Raw genomic sequence first — 14823 nt, 5'->3', positions numbered from 1 at the left:
TTCTTAAGCAAGGCACCAAAAAACAAACAAACAAACAAACAAAAATTCACTATACCAAAAAATATTGGTAAATTTGACTAATTTCTATTTTAAAATATTCATTAAAAGACACCGTAAAGGGGAAAATAATTTACAAAGCAGGAGAAGATGTTTGCAAAGCACAGAAATAAAGCATTAGTATCAAGAAGGAGTCACTTCTATAAATAGGTAATAAAAGAACACATAGAAAAATGGGCAAAAGTCATAAACAAGCAGTTCACGCATTGTTGGAGATGTTTGATATCATTAGTGATGATGGCAATTCAATTCAAGATGACAATAAGATATTTTGATTGACAAAATCTGATTTTGACAATCATCTGATTGACAAAAATTTATAAGGCTCACAGTACCTAGTGCTGAAGAAGATACGGATATGTAGGTTCTCTGAGATACAATAATTTTGAGACCTTTGTTCCCACAGTTCATATACCCAGTAACTCAGCAGTTCGACTCCTAGATGTATACCCAAGACAAACAAGCATACAGGAGAAATGTACAAGACTGTTCATAGCAGCACTACTTATCATAGCAAAAACCAGGAAACAGCTCAAATTCCCATTAAGGGAGAGTAGCTGAATAATCTGCCATATTGATACAATGGAGTATTATATAGCTATTGAAATCAGTAAGTATAGTGACACGAGACAATCTGGATACTCCTTAGCAATATACCATTAGGTGAAAACAGTGAGTCTGAAGATTACTCTATGTCCTTTTAATAAAGCTAAAATCAAATATATTTATAATATGCTTAGAAATACCTATAGGCACAGTAAATGTACATAAAAGGGAAAGTTAGGGCATAATGAATACAGGACTCAGGGTGATATTACCTGAGGTGGGGAAAGCAAGGCGTGGGACAGGAAAAACACATGGCTATACTTAGGTTACTGCCCAAATCCCACTTCTTATTTGGGATGGCAGGATCGTGGATGCTAATTACATTATTATAAGGTAAGAAAGAAACGAAGGAAGGAAGGAAGGAAGGAAGGAAGGAAGGAAGGAAGGAAGGAAGGAAGGAAGGAAGGAAGGAAGGAAAAGTAAGAAAGAAGAAAGAGACAGAGAAGAAGAGAGGGAGAAAAGTAGGAAAGGAGGAAGAAAAAGAATAGGAAAGAAACAAAGAGGAAAAAAGGAAGCAAGCTCATTAAACGTGCTGTATGTCTTGGTATCTCAACAAAATGAAGTTCTCAAAGTGGACCCTCAAAAAGTCTCCTGCAGTCACTTGTTAACTTGTTTCCCAAACTGTAGGCTCTGGGTAAGTCTGTCCTCATTAGGGATGTTAAAGAAAACATTGATGTATCTGGGGACATGCACGTATGTGAACAATTGCCAACAACAGTGGCACATCACTGGTATAGATTTAGGACACACACACACACACACACACGGGAACAGATATATCTTATGTACAGAAAAGACAAACGCTGCACCATTTGTAACCTTCCTTTCCTCGATTTTTTCCTTCTTTCTTTTTCTTCCTTCCTTTCCCTCCTAAACCTCCATTCATTGTTCACACTCTGAATGTGCAATCGTGTAGAATTCCCCTAGGGAAAAGGACGTATTAAGACTTTGTCCTAGTGGCATCAGAATACATTTGTTTGGGCAATTTCTATTTTATGGCATACATGTAAATGGCTATGTGGAGATGAATAACCCAATTGAAAACCTTCAGTTGGAGCCAAATTGGCACTGATATCCTGATTTCTGAAGGGGGTTTCTGGGCTTACGGATGGGGGGAACTTCTCACAGATGGCAGCATTTTGATTTATAAGATTTTTCTGCAGGGAGATCAGTTCCAGACTTGCCCGACTCGTAGAGCTTGGGGGAGGAGAGGAGCGGAAGGTGGTAATTTGCTAAGAAAGGAAGGAAAAACAATAATATTTATTTGATTACATTTTCTCATGTTCTAGTGGGGGGTAAATTACAGGCCTAATGACTTTAGTGTTGAGGGTTTGTCTTGAACAAAGCTTCCTAAGATGTCTAGGGCTTTAGAGTTAAAGGGAACTCCGCAGAGAGGAAATTCTCCCTGTGTCTCCACTAGGGTTTGATGTACAAAATCAGCATTTCCAGCAATACTGTTTGGATCCAAATAGCCTTTTCCTGCTGTCCTTACACTGACTACAAATGAGCAATAAAAGACAAGTGGAAACATTTGTGGATTAGTAATGATGAAAATATTAACACAATGCATTAGTGTTTCAAAGGCCTTTCATTGTCAGTCATTTTTAACCCTTAACAATAGCTTTGTGCAGTGATACACTTACTCCCATTTCATAAGTGAAGAAACTGAGGCTTTATGTTCATTTCATATGATTTATTGGCTCTTTAGACTTGAACTTTGTACAAGGGTCTCCTATTATTTTCCAAAGATTGAATTGCCTAGCCTTGCCACAATAGTTCCAGACTCTACTTTCAAAAGGCTCCCCAGGTCTAGAAATGACAAAGCCAGGATGGGCTCTGGGGTCAAGCTGCACTGGGAAGGCCACTAGCCAGGAGAGGGGACCTGGTCCCAAGTGGTTGGTCCACCCAGCATTCCCTCCCCCCTCCAGTTCCCCCCCACACACACACACACACATGTCTGCCTGCCGGCAATCGGCGCACTGGGAGAGCGGAGACTTTGAGAATTGGCCAACTTGGACTTCAATCCATAGCATCTACCAGCGGAGTGATCTCGGAGGGATTATTTACCACTTCAAGTTTTACATTCCTCACCCTCCATTTAGAAAAAATAATATCCATCTCTCGCGAGTGGTGTGAGGCTCAAGTGCAGCATCAGGTGAAAGGTTAGCGAGCAGAGCTCCCAGCACATGGCAAGAGCCCTCCCTGAGTCGCTGTGTTTGCGATGTTGCTGCAGGCGCCAGTCCTCCCGGACACGTGGCTTTATCCTAACACACGACTAGTTTTCTCGCATTTCTTTTTTTTTTCTTTTTTTAGAGAATAAAGGTGAGAGACAAACTCAACCACATTCTCTTCCTTAGGATAGAATTGCTTGGAATTTCCTCTAAGGAAGAAGGGAGGCCTGTCCTCTTTCTGCAGAGCTAAATCTTGCCCTTTGTTAATGATCCTGGGAGATAACTGCAAGGGCAGAAAGAACACTGGATTAAAAACAAAAAAATCCTTGTGCTTCAAAACCCCAGCTCTGCCACTTAATATCTGGGTGACCTTGAACCATTCACTCGGCCTGCCTGAGTCATATAAATAATACCTTCTCTGTCTACTTCACAGTGTTGAAGGAATTTAAAAGAGACCAAACATGTAGAAAATATTTTTTAATTATAAAGTAACCTGCAACATAAAGCTGTATTATCTTTACTATTGTAATTATTAATATTCTATCCTGCAACATATATTTCTCTATAAAATTCTTCAAGGAGACTAATACTTAAAAGTCTAAAATAGACTAGAACCTTCTTTGTTAATAGAAGGTCCCACCTCCACAGCCCCTGACAGCTTGGGCTCTATGCTCAGGAATATTAGAGGAATCTTTGCAACTGGGAGATTGGGGGTATTTCTAATTTGTGGGGCTAGCGGAGAATAAGATCATACACTTCCCCATCTCAACAGGAGAGAAACGCTTTCCAAACACAGCTAGCAACCTTCAAATAAATTGGTCCCTGTGACCAGGTATTTGTAAAAGGTTAATTGAAGGTACAGTCCACATTTTCATGGAATCTCAACCCAGGGACATGATTGCACTTGGCTCAATTCACCAAGTTTTCATCTCCCTCTGCTTGCACTCATCTGATGATAAAATGCCATCTCTCTTTTATTGGCATTCGACCTTTAAATGGCAGAGAGCTGCTTTGTCATCAGATAGAGTCATGAAGAGCCATAAAAGAGGAGACGGAGTCAGAATGCTAACTGGTCTCAAGCCAGCGCATGATAAAGCCCTTTCGACTCAGGCATGAGTCAGAACGGGAAAACAGGGCTCCAAACTTCCCCTCTAGGTCCGTTGCTGCAACACTGTGTCATTTATTGAGAGCCAGCTGTGTACTGATCCATTCATAGCCTTCCCTCCTTCAAAGTCAGACTTAAAACACCCTTTCACCATGATTCTATCCTTTGCATCCACTTCTGCTCAGGAGTAATGATAATAATTTACACCTGATTGCCAGTCGCATGCTAACACACAGTTCTATCTCCTTAGGTTATTCTAAGTGTCCTCAGTCATGGACACTGAAAATTCTCTGGTGCTTGAACATTCTCTGTAAGATCCTGTCAGGTAGGACACTCAGGAGTTAACGTGCATCTCTGCTGTCAAATTGCTGGGCAACTCTGCCAAGCCACTTAACCTTTCTGTGCCTCTGCTTCCAGAGCTATAAAGTAGGAGTTCAATAGCATCACCTCACCTTCCTAATAGGAATGTTTTCAGGAATAACTAATGCTAAACCTTGTAAAAACACATGGGAAACTATGAAACATGACATGAAACCTTGATCTTGACTTGACTTTTCTTCCAGGGCTGTGAGCAGAAGAATGCAGTGGGCTGTCAGTCAGACGGGAGGGAACAGTCTTTCTGTGTCATACTCCCAACAATAAAATCCAGTTATATTTTTGCACACCAGAAATCGATATGTAATATCTCTGGCATGAAAAGCAACAATGTAGTACATAAAAAGGGAATGAATCCATCAATCTGACAATTCTAGCCTTCCTAGCTCAAGCTGGGTTTCCTGATACCTCAGGATTGATTCGAAGATGACAACTGTTCCTTGTCATTTGTCAGTCCACCTACTTGCTCTTGGCCATCACCGCCACTCTTCTGCCACCCTTCCCACTGATCTTTGCAGGACAGGGAGTTGTCACCTCAGGGGGCATCTGTAAGACAAAGTGAGTTCATTGTTGTCACATCAGCACCTTGAGAAATGTTGCTTGAGGCTGTGCTGTTTACACTTAAACTTGTGCCTTCTACCATCTTCAACTCAATGCACAAAAAATGCATCTACTAAGTGTACAAAAGTTAGACAGGAATTTAAGAGATGTAGAATTATAAGAAATGGTACCTATAGACAAGAACCTGAAGTACACCTGCCAGGCATAGAACAATGCAGACATCAGATAAAACACTATACAAGTCAAAGTTAACTTTTATGGAATAGGCTGCCAATCTGTAGGGTTTGGGAGAAGAAGAATCCCAGAAGGAGAAGACTTGTCAGGACAACCTTTGCAAATAAATTGGACATGAGCCAACGGATAAATTTTATCTTTTAATGGATAAAATTGGAATTGAGACAAGTTGGGGAGGGGATAAAGAGGCCATTACGGGAGGGCAGGATGAATGCAGGTACAGAGAAGAGAAAGGGCTGGCATGGGTGAAAGGAGCGTACTGAGGTGGCTGAAGATGGACTGGAGAAGGTGAGTGCTGGGGTAGGGGTACTCGGTTGGCTGGAACCAAGATTATCAGGGATTTTGAAAGCAATGCTAACAGCCTTACTTTACATAAAACGTTTAGTTCGAGAGATCTAAAAGGAAATGCTACCTCTTTTTCTATGGACTAAAATTTATGAACGTTGTGACATTTATTTACAACTCAAAATCCTTATTTTTCCCCCTAACTTTCCAATTTACTTTGGTGTGTTGGAAGTCTGAAATTAGCAGAAGTAGAACTTTTAGATAACTGGGCTTTTATTCCTATCCCTGCAGGGTATACTTCATGGCATTTTCATTACAAGCAAACCATTGCATCTGAAAGTATTGTTAAAATGTTACAAAAATGTAAAATAGTGAGAGTAGAGACTAGGAGAACTCCAAATTCTGTAGTAATACCGGGTCAGGTGACAGTTAGGCAGAACAGGCAAATGCTCAGTCATGGTGTGATTTCAGGGATTTTGGAAAGTGCCCAAACTACCAAAGAAAAAATGCTCCCCCACCTTCTAGCTGACTGAAATTCCACCAACAGCTCTTAATCCCCTTAGTTTAAGGTGTTGATCCCTGTTAAAATGTCTACATCCATGGGAACAGTAATAATTTAAGCTGCCCCTCAAGCTACTGTCCCATTTTTTTTTGCTTCCTTTCACTGTAAACTTCTTAGTTAAGTGGTCTACATCCCACAGCCCCATCTCCTTACCACCCACTTTCTCTTTAATCTCAAAAAATCTAGCTTCTGTCCCATCTCTCAACGGAAACCATTCTCTTCAAGGTCACGAAAGATCTACTAATCACCAACTTTTTCTCATAACTTTGAACCCTCTTCCTTGAAACTCTTCTTCCTCAGCATCCAAGATACGATGTGCTATGATTCTCCTCTAGTGGTCCTAATGGTTTTTCTTTAACTGTCCAAAAAAAAAAAAGAAAAAGAAATATATATATATATATATATATATATATATATATATATATATACCGTGTTTCCCCGAAATTTTGCTCCAAAAGACATATTAGGGCTTATGTTCAGGGGATGTCATCCTGAAAAATCATGCTAGGGCTTATTTTCGGGTTAGGTCTTATTTTGGGGGAAACATGGTATATATATATATATATATATATATATATATATATATATATATATATATATATACTATTGGGGCGACATGGTTAGTAAAATTACATAGGATTAAAGTGTTCATTTCTATAATACATCATCTTTATATCACATTGTGTGTTCACCACCCAGAGTCAGTTCTCCTTCTATCAACATATATTTGACCCCCTTTACCCTCTTCTACCATGCTCCCTCCCCCATTGCCCTCTGGTAACCACTAACTGATGTCTGTGTTTGAGATTTTGTTTCTTTGTTTGTCTTGTTCCTTTGTTGCTTTCAGTTTTATATTCCACATATGAATGAAATCATATGCTTCTCGATTTTTTCTGTCTGACTTATTTCACTTAGCATAATAATCTCAAAATCCATCCATGTTGTCACAAATGGCAGTATTTCATCTTTTCTCATGGCTGAGTAGTATTCCGTTGTGTATACAAGTATATACCACATCTTCTTTATCCATTCATCTATCGAAGGACATTCTGGTTGTTTCCATGTCTTGGCCACTGTAAATAACGCTGCAATGAACATTGGAGTATATATATCTTTATGGATACGTTTTCAGATTTTGGGGGTAGATACCCAGGAGAGGGGTTGCTGGGTCATATGGTAATTCTATCCTTAATTTTTTGAGGAAACACCATATTGTTTTCCATAGTGGCAGTACCAATTTACACTCCCACCAACAGTGTTGAAGGTTCCTTTTTCTCCACAGCTTCTCCAACACTTGTTATTATTTGTCTTGTTGATGATAGCCATTCTAACAGGTGTGAGGTGATATCTCATTGTGATTTTGATTTGCATTTCCTTAATAGCTAGTGAAGTTGAGCATTTTTTCATATACGTATTGGTCATTTGTATGTCTTGGGAGAAGTGTCTGCTCAGGTACTCAGCCCTTTTTTAAATTGGATTGTTGGTTTTTTGTTGAGTTGTACAAGTTCTTTATCTAGTTAGTATATTAATCCCTTATCGGAGGCACTGTTTGCAAATATTTTCTTGCATTCAGTTTGTTGCCTCTTTATTTTATTGATGGTTTCTTTTGCTGTGCAGAAGCTTTATTGTTTGATATTGCCCCATTCATTTATTTTAGCTTTTACTTTCCTTGCCTTTGAGATCAAATTCATAAAATCCTCTTTGAACCCAAGCTCCATAAGTTTAGTACCTATGCTTTCTTCTATGCAGTTTATTATTTTATGTCTTACGTGTAAGTTTTTTTTATCCATTCTGAGTTAATTTTGGTACATGGTGGCAGATAGTAGTCTAGTTTCATTCTTTTGCACGTGGCTTTCCAGGTTTCCCAGCCCCATTTATTGAAGAGGATTTTTTTGCTCCATTGTATGTTTTTGGCTCATTCGTCAAAAATTATCTGCTCATATTTTATATGGGTTTATTTCTGGGTTTTCAATTCTATTCCATTGGTTTGTCTGTCTGTTTTTTTTGCCAATACCATGCTGTTTTGATTACTGTCACTTTGTAGTACAAGCTGAAGTCAGGGAGTGTGATACCTCCAGCCTTGTTCTTTTTTCTTAGAATTGCTTTGGCTATTTGGGTCTTTTGTGGTTCCATATAAATAATTTTTCTATGTAGTCTTTATTGGTTCCTTCCTCTTCCTTCTCTCAGATTCTCCATAACAGCTAATACTTGTAAATTCCTTTTGAGGTTACTAAACATATTCATTACTATTATCTCTGATTTTCAAAGCTTTTTGATGTAGGTATATTATCACCATATCAAGTATGAGAAAAATTAAAGCTCAGAGAGTTGCTACTAAGAATTGGAAGTGAGAAGTTCAAGCCTGTTCTGTAAATATGGACACATCCTGCTTGCCAGTTTCAACCCTCTTTCTGTCCTTTGTACTTCCCCTTAAACAAATCCAGTTACCTCCATAGCTTCAATTTGCTTATTCATTCAATATGAATTAAACTGTGTTCCAGGGCCTTAAGAATCTGGACATAAAATGGACAAACACATCTCTAACTGAAACTGAGCAGTATAGGAAGGCAGAATGAGGAAGAGTTGAGTTCTGGGTTAGAATCCTGGCTTTTCTACTTAGTGGTGTTGTAATGTTGGTAGGTTATTTAATTCTTGTTATTGTTACTTTCCTTTATTTGCAAAATGGGGACAATGAGAATAATTGTTATTTACTAGTTTTGCGAGGGTGAAAGGAGATAATTTGGGCAAAACATTTAATACGGGGTCTGAAACATAGAGAGAGCTCAAATATAAATGTGAGATACTGTTATTGGCTTTAATAAAGAGACCTGAACAGATGTTGTTGGAGAACGCTTGTTCACATCCCTTCTTTTCCTATTCAAATGAAAGCCCTTCATGGACTTCCGCCTTTCTGTCTGTGACACCAACATCATTCATTCCCCTCGTCACCTGGATTTGAAATCTTCCTCCCACCTTTTCCCTTTTCCAATCAGCCACCAGCCTTGGTTCAGGCTTCCTTCACTGGCTTTTCCTGTCTGGTTTCTCCATGAGCCATCACCATGGTCTCTCAGGGCTTGATCTCTCCCTAACCCCATTCAACCTTCCTATGACAGTGAGATTGATTTTTCAAAACTACAGCTTTTATTTTATTTTATTTCTTCTGAAATGAAAAACATGCAGTGGCTGCCCATTGCCAATAGCAGAAAACACAAACTGTTCTATATGGAATTCAGAGTCATCCTGGACCTGACCCCCATATACACTTTCCCATCCATTCTGCTCTCTCACACTTAACCCTTATTTTCTGTTCAAAGTTTGCATTCCAACCAGAATCTCTACTCATAGCCCTAGATATTTGATTTGTATTCCCACCTTCCCCACTACTGTGTCTTTACCCTCTTTCAGGACTCGCCTGGGATGCCCTCTGTTTGCTTCTCTAACTGGACTTGGCCCTCCCTCAGCTGCCACATCCTTTTTCTCCAAGCCCTCCTGTGTCACAGTCTTCTCAACTATATTTCAAATCCTACAGTAACAACAGCTATTGTTTATTGACCACCTGCTCTATGCTTTACCCACCTTGTATGTTATCAAATACTTACCACTATCCTGCAAAGTAGGTATTGTTACCATCCACATTTTACAGATGAAGAAACAAAACTTCAAGTGTTAATAAACTTGACTATGTATTTCATTCATAACCCCATTGCTGCCTAGCACTTACTCTCATTTTAAAATCAGCATCTGCTATGTTGCATAAATATTTTAAAATATTTATATGAGAATCTTTGTGGGGACAGAGCCAGGAGTGCAGTTTCCAGGCTCTCGGCCTCACATAGAAAGGTGCTGGCTCAGGTAGTAGATAGTCATCAGCTGTGACTAGTTGGCCATCGGCTGTTACCAGTTAGCCATTAGCCACTGATATAACTGCCGTGGCTAAGCTAGCAAGGTGGTGGTGTAGTGGTGTGGCGTGGTGGTGTAGCATCCTGGCGTGGAGTGGCGTGGTGGAGTGTGGGTTACGGATTGCAGAGAGGCGGATTGCAGCTAGCAAGTGAGGTTGGTTGACAGAAACAAGTGAACTGCGGGTTACGGATCATGTGGCTCCTACCTCCTGTGTCTCCAACCCAGCTGCTAGTGAGACTATAGTGGTGTGACTCCCCTACCTATGGCTCCGTGGGTGTTCCTTTTTGACCTCACCATATCCTGTGTTCCTATGTGGGGAGTGGGACCAGAGAGACCAAATGTCACCCTGCATGACAATCTTTCTTCCTTTAAATTATACTGGAAGCTTCTAGAGGCTGTCTTCCATGACTTGACCCAATATACATCTGTAGCTGTGGGTAACTAATGTTTAGAGAGGTTCCACAGAAAATTAAAAAGATTGGTATGCCTGATTGTAAGTGTACATTCTCAATAAATTCTCTATATCCTGAGATACTGGAAAAAGGCCCAGGGAGCTCATACTACCCAGCCGGAGCATCACTGCTCATCAGCCAAGTTACTATTATATTACCATAAAAGAGAGGGAAGGTCCTGATTTTGATGTAAGAGGCCGTTATGAGTTTATGTGTACATTGGTATTTAATGATAGTCTTGGAGGCATATTACCTATTAGAGCAGCTTTTTCTACAGTAGAGAGTTAGGGTCATAGTGTACCACCTTTTGTGACTTTCTGGAATGGATCCTTATGTCTCCTTTAGTATTTCTATGTCTAGAATCAATATTTCTGACCACAAGTATTTTTTCTTTCTTTTTGTCACAATGTATCTTCCCTGTTAATAGGACATTGTAATGTTTTCACAATGGGAGATCCAATATGTGTTTGTATATCAGAGGCAGCACTACTTCCATAACACACTTAACAATTCAACTTCCATTTCACACTTAATATATAATTATGGGAGAAAGGTGAATGTGAGACCTTAAAAACATTATTGCAGACAGTTCTTTTCCCTTCTCATCCCTACACTCATCCAAATTCTTGAAATCACCTAGTCATTTAAACCTGTGTTCTTGGGAGGGGAGTTTTAGGATATGTTTTCCAATAGATAAGAAAAAAGGTTAGTAATAAACGTAACAAGATATTGTCTTGAAAAGACATAGTTGTAGGCCAATGTTAAAGAAATGAGAATATCTAGGTGCAAGTAGGTAGTTTTGTCCTTGATCTTAAACTGGCCTACCTTAGTGTTGAAATTCTCTCAGGCCTCTCACAGCTTGAAGCCTCTCTGGGTCCCTTCGGCTTTTTCAAAGAGAACCACCTATTGTTACCTCTCTCCAGTCCTCTTTTCTTCTCTGATTCCTCAGAAGCTTTTATCCCCTGCTTCTTTTTAGAACTCAACTTTTCTCTTTCATGCAACTTGGCAGATGCCCCAAAAGACTGAAGATTATGGTCTTTCTCTGTATCTGTGTGTGAATCTTTGTAATTATATTCTCAATCAGAAAGGAGTAATTTTCTTTACACCTAAGCCCTGAAGCTCCCCTCTAAAATTTACAACTTGCTTCTGACTCAACCAGCTTTAAGTTACTAACTTACTAAATTCCGAGCCTACAGGAACGTAATTACTTTTAAAGCATATTTAGTCACAATCTATAGATACCGAAAAAGGAATATGAAATGTTCACCCACAGTTTTATTCCATTATGTCAAAGTGAACTGCATATATTCTTGGCATTCCTGAATCACAAGTCTACCAAGAGAGGTGTGGTGTTTGCATTAAAATCCCTTTGCTTTTTTGTGTCAAAATTAATTTTTGAAACCAAAACAAAGCAAACACTGATGATTCAGCAGTTATTGGACACCTACTGTGTGAAGCCCTTTGCAAGGCACCATGGAAGAGAGAAATGGGGATAAGATACAGCCCTATTTTCAATAAGCTTAGCGCCTACTAGGGAATGGCAATGTACATTCATACAAATCATTGAGTTACAAAGCAGAATTTCAAGGGGATAAACAATAGAGAAGATGGCTGGGGACTCAGTGACAACTTTGTGAAGGAAGGACATTTAGCTTCACATTAAAAGGTAGAGATTATGTCAGCAAGCAGAAATGATAGATGGGCATTCTGGCTGCAGCAAGAGTGTGAGCAAAAATGATGAAGGCTGAAAATACCAGTCACAACCTGAAATAATTACAAATTATATTTGGTTAAAGCAAGATTAGAATGAAGTCAAATAGTGAATTATTAGCCTGAAACCCTAGATTGGAGGCATGTAAGGTGGGGCTTAAATGTAAAGGACTTTGAAGTTTGCTCTTTGGCAATAAGAAGCCACTGAAATTTTCAGAAATGATGTGATAACAAATTCCTTTGGTAACAGAAAATTCAAAATCACCTTAGGTGTGGAATCTTGTCAAAATATGAATATTTTCCTCCCCTGGGGGGTGTAAGAGTCTTTTTTAAACTTACCAACACAGAAAGAAAGCTTAAAGGGAAAGAGATGAATAGAACAGTGATGGAGGAGAGAATGAAACCAGACATCCTTGCTGAATATTAATGTTCCGTTTCATGGTGAAGGATGCCAACTGCCTCTAGCATTGTGACGATGGATGCTCAGAGCCTAGTGTTGGATTGGGTGTCAGGCAACATGTTCCAGAGTCTTTTTGTTCTCTAAACAGCTTTGCCATCTATGGGGGGGAATAGGTGGCCTCTCCCAAAAATCTGAGCATAGTCTTTACAGGCATTTTGTCGGCATAACAGCAGACTGTTAGTGCACAAACAGTCATTAACCACAGGCTGTAGGCAAAGCTAATCCTGAGTACATTGCAACCCATTGGAACCAGGAAATCTGAGCTGCTGCTAATAGGCTTCCAGCAGCTGAGTCCTTAGCCTGGTTTGGCCCAGCTTCCCATCCATGATAACAGGGCTCAATTCTAGCTTGTGCTCTGTTGTTGTTTTTTCTGGCAGGGGATTTTTCACCGGGTGAAAGGAAAATCATAGATTGACATTTTTTCCCCTCTGAAAATACAATGTCAGAGCTGGACAGGGATCTAAAAGATCTTAATGTTCAACTGAAATTCATATGTGGATACTGAGGTTCAGAAGAGGGACGGTGACTCCTGCAAAATTATGCAGTGGGTTTCTGGCCATCTCCCCATTTTTCAACACTACTTCTCTCACCTTCTTATGTTCAATAGATCTGGGAAGCAACAATTCTTTAGTCTCAGTTTTTAATTCATATACTCCCTTCTTTCAGCTTTACTCCTAAATATATAACATAGTTCATTTGGTTCTGATCCTTCTCCATAATGTCTCCCAAACAAAGCCCTTTATAGATTGCTTGACAAAATGAGTATCAAGAGAAAGAAAAGGACTGACAGATCTGAAGGATTGGAATAGTTGAAAGTGTATGGGAATGTGTGCATATGGTGGCATAGCCCACTTAGCCTAACAGATGTCCAGGACCAACTGTGGAATGTCTGTCATTTCAAGGTCATAAGGAAAACAACTCTGGACATCTCATTTCAACACTCACTCATGCATTTGCTAAATAAAATATGAAGGCTACTACCATGTGTGAGGTGTTGAGCTGGCTCCAGAGCTATACCATCCTTTATTTCATCTAAGAAGTCCAGAACCTAGGTCATAGATCCATACCCTAGTTGCAAGCTGCCTCCAACCAAGACTCATACAGGGCAGAATTGAATAAATGCAGGATGTTAAGTGGCCAAAGGGAATGATAACCACCCCATGTAGATGGGAAAACTTATCATCCTAAAAACGCCAATTCTGGCATTGCATTTCAACAGTGGCAGAGCGACTCCAGGACCCAAGAAACACATGAGAAGACTGAAAGTAAGAAAAGAGTAAGATGAAACATTCTGAGGGTCACTCCTGTCTCTTCCCCAAGTTCACAGGAAAGAGAGGGCTCTGGCCCATCCATCCAGATCACACGTTATGATCAGCTGGAATGATCATAACAGGATCATCCCTTCCTATTAGAAAATGTGCACCATGTAAGACATGTAACAAACAGTGGCACAGATCCAAGGAAGCACTTTTACATGGAATTTGACTTCACGTAATGGATCTTGGGATGAAGATAATGCAACTGATTGTCACTGCTTTGTGTGCTGGTGTGTCTGTGTTGGTGATGGGGCAGGAGTGAATGTGGGGCTTTCAAAATTGGGGATGAGTCTCCTCTCTGGCATGATTTTTTTTTATTATTCTTTTCATTATAATAAGACGAGAGAATTCAGAATTCTAAGATAAAAACCTCAGACTAGTTTATCTCTAGTCAAAATGTCCCCTTTATTACTTATTAAAATTCCCTTTATCAAATCCAGTGGAATGCTACCCAACGTTCAGATACTAACTTTATACTTTTAGCGTTCCACCAAAAGGGAGATCATTTAATAGCCAGAATAGACTGGACTTTGGCAATAATTTGGCCATCTCAATGATGGGGCTGGGGACACAAGTAGATTTCTCCTGCAACCACATAGCTGATCTTTTGCAGGGACAGTTGGGTAATTGTTTAAGTAGAGGGAGATGTTCTGACCCATTTTATTTTCTTCCTTGGTATAGAAATTGTGGTTATAAACAATTATATCTACTAACTTATTTAGGGACACTGAAGGGAAGTTCTCTCTGTCTCTCTTCCTTTCTATAAATAATGATATCATGGAAACATGATTTCTAAACAAAGAGAGACTTTAAACAGAGGAATTATAAATACAACATATTTTTCTCCTTATTATAATATGAAACCCATTTTCTGTAAATGAACTTACAATTTGTCTATCTCGCTTAATAACAATATAAAATATTCATTGACATTAATCCATTTATTATCTATAAGAAGGAAAATAATTATATGGTGTTGTTAAAGATTTCTGATCCCCCAAAAAGCATTTCTTCTGTGTTTGGACATAA

Source organism: Rhinolophus sinicus, linkage group LG15 (assembly GCF_036562045.2).
Source record: "Rhinolophus sinicus isolate RSC01 linkage group LG15, ASM3656204v1, whole genome shotgun sequence".
In the NCBI taxonomy this organism is placed as follows: domain Eukaryota; kingdom Metazoa; phylum Chordata; class Mammalia; order Chiroptera; family Rhinolophidae; genus Rhinolophus; species Rhinolophus sinicus.
The sequence above is the reverse complement of the archived record's forward strand: the minus strand, read 5'-3'. Positions refer to the sequence as shown.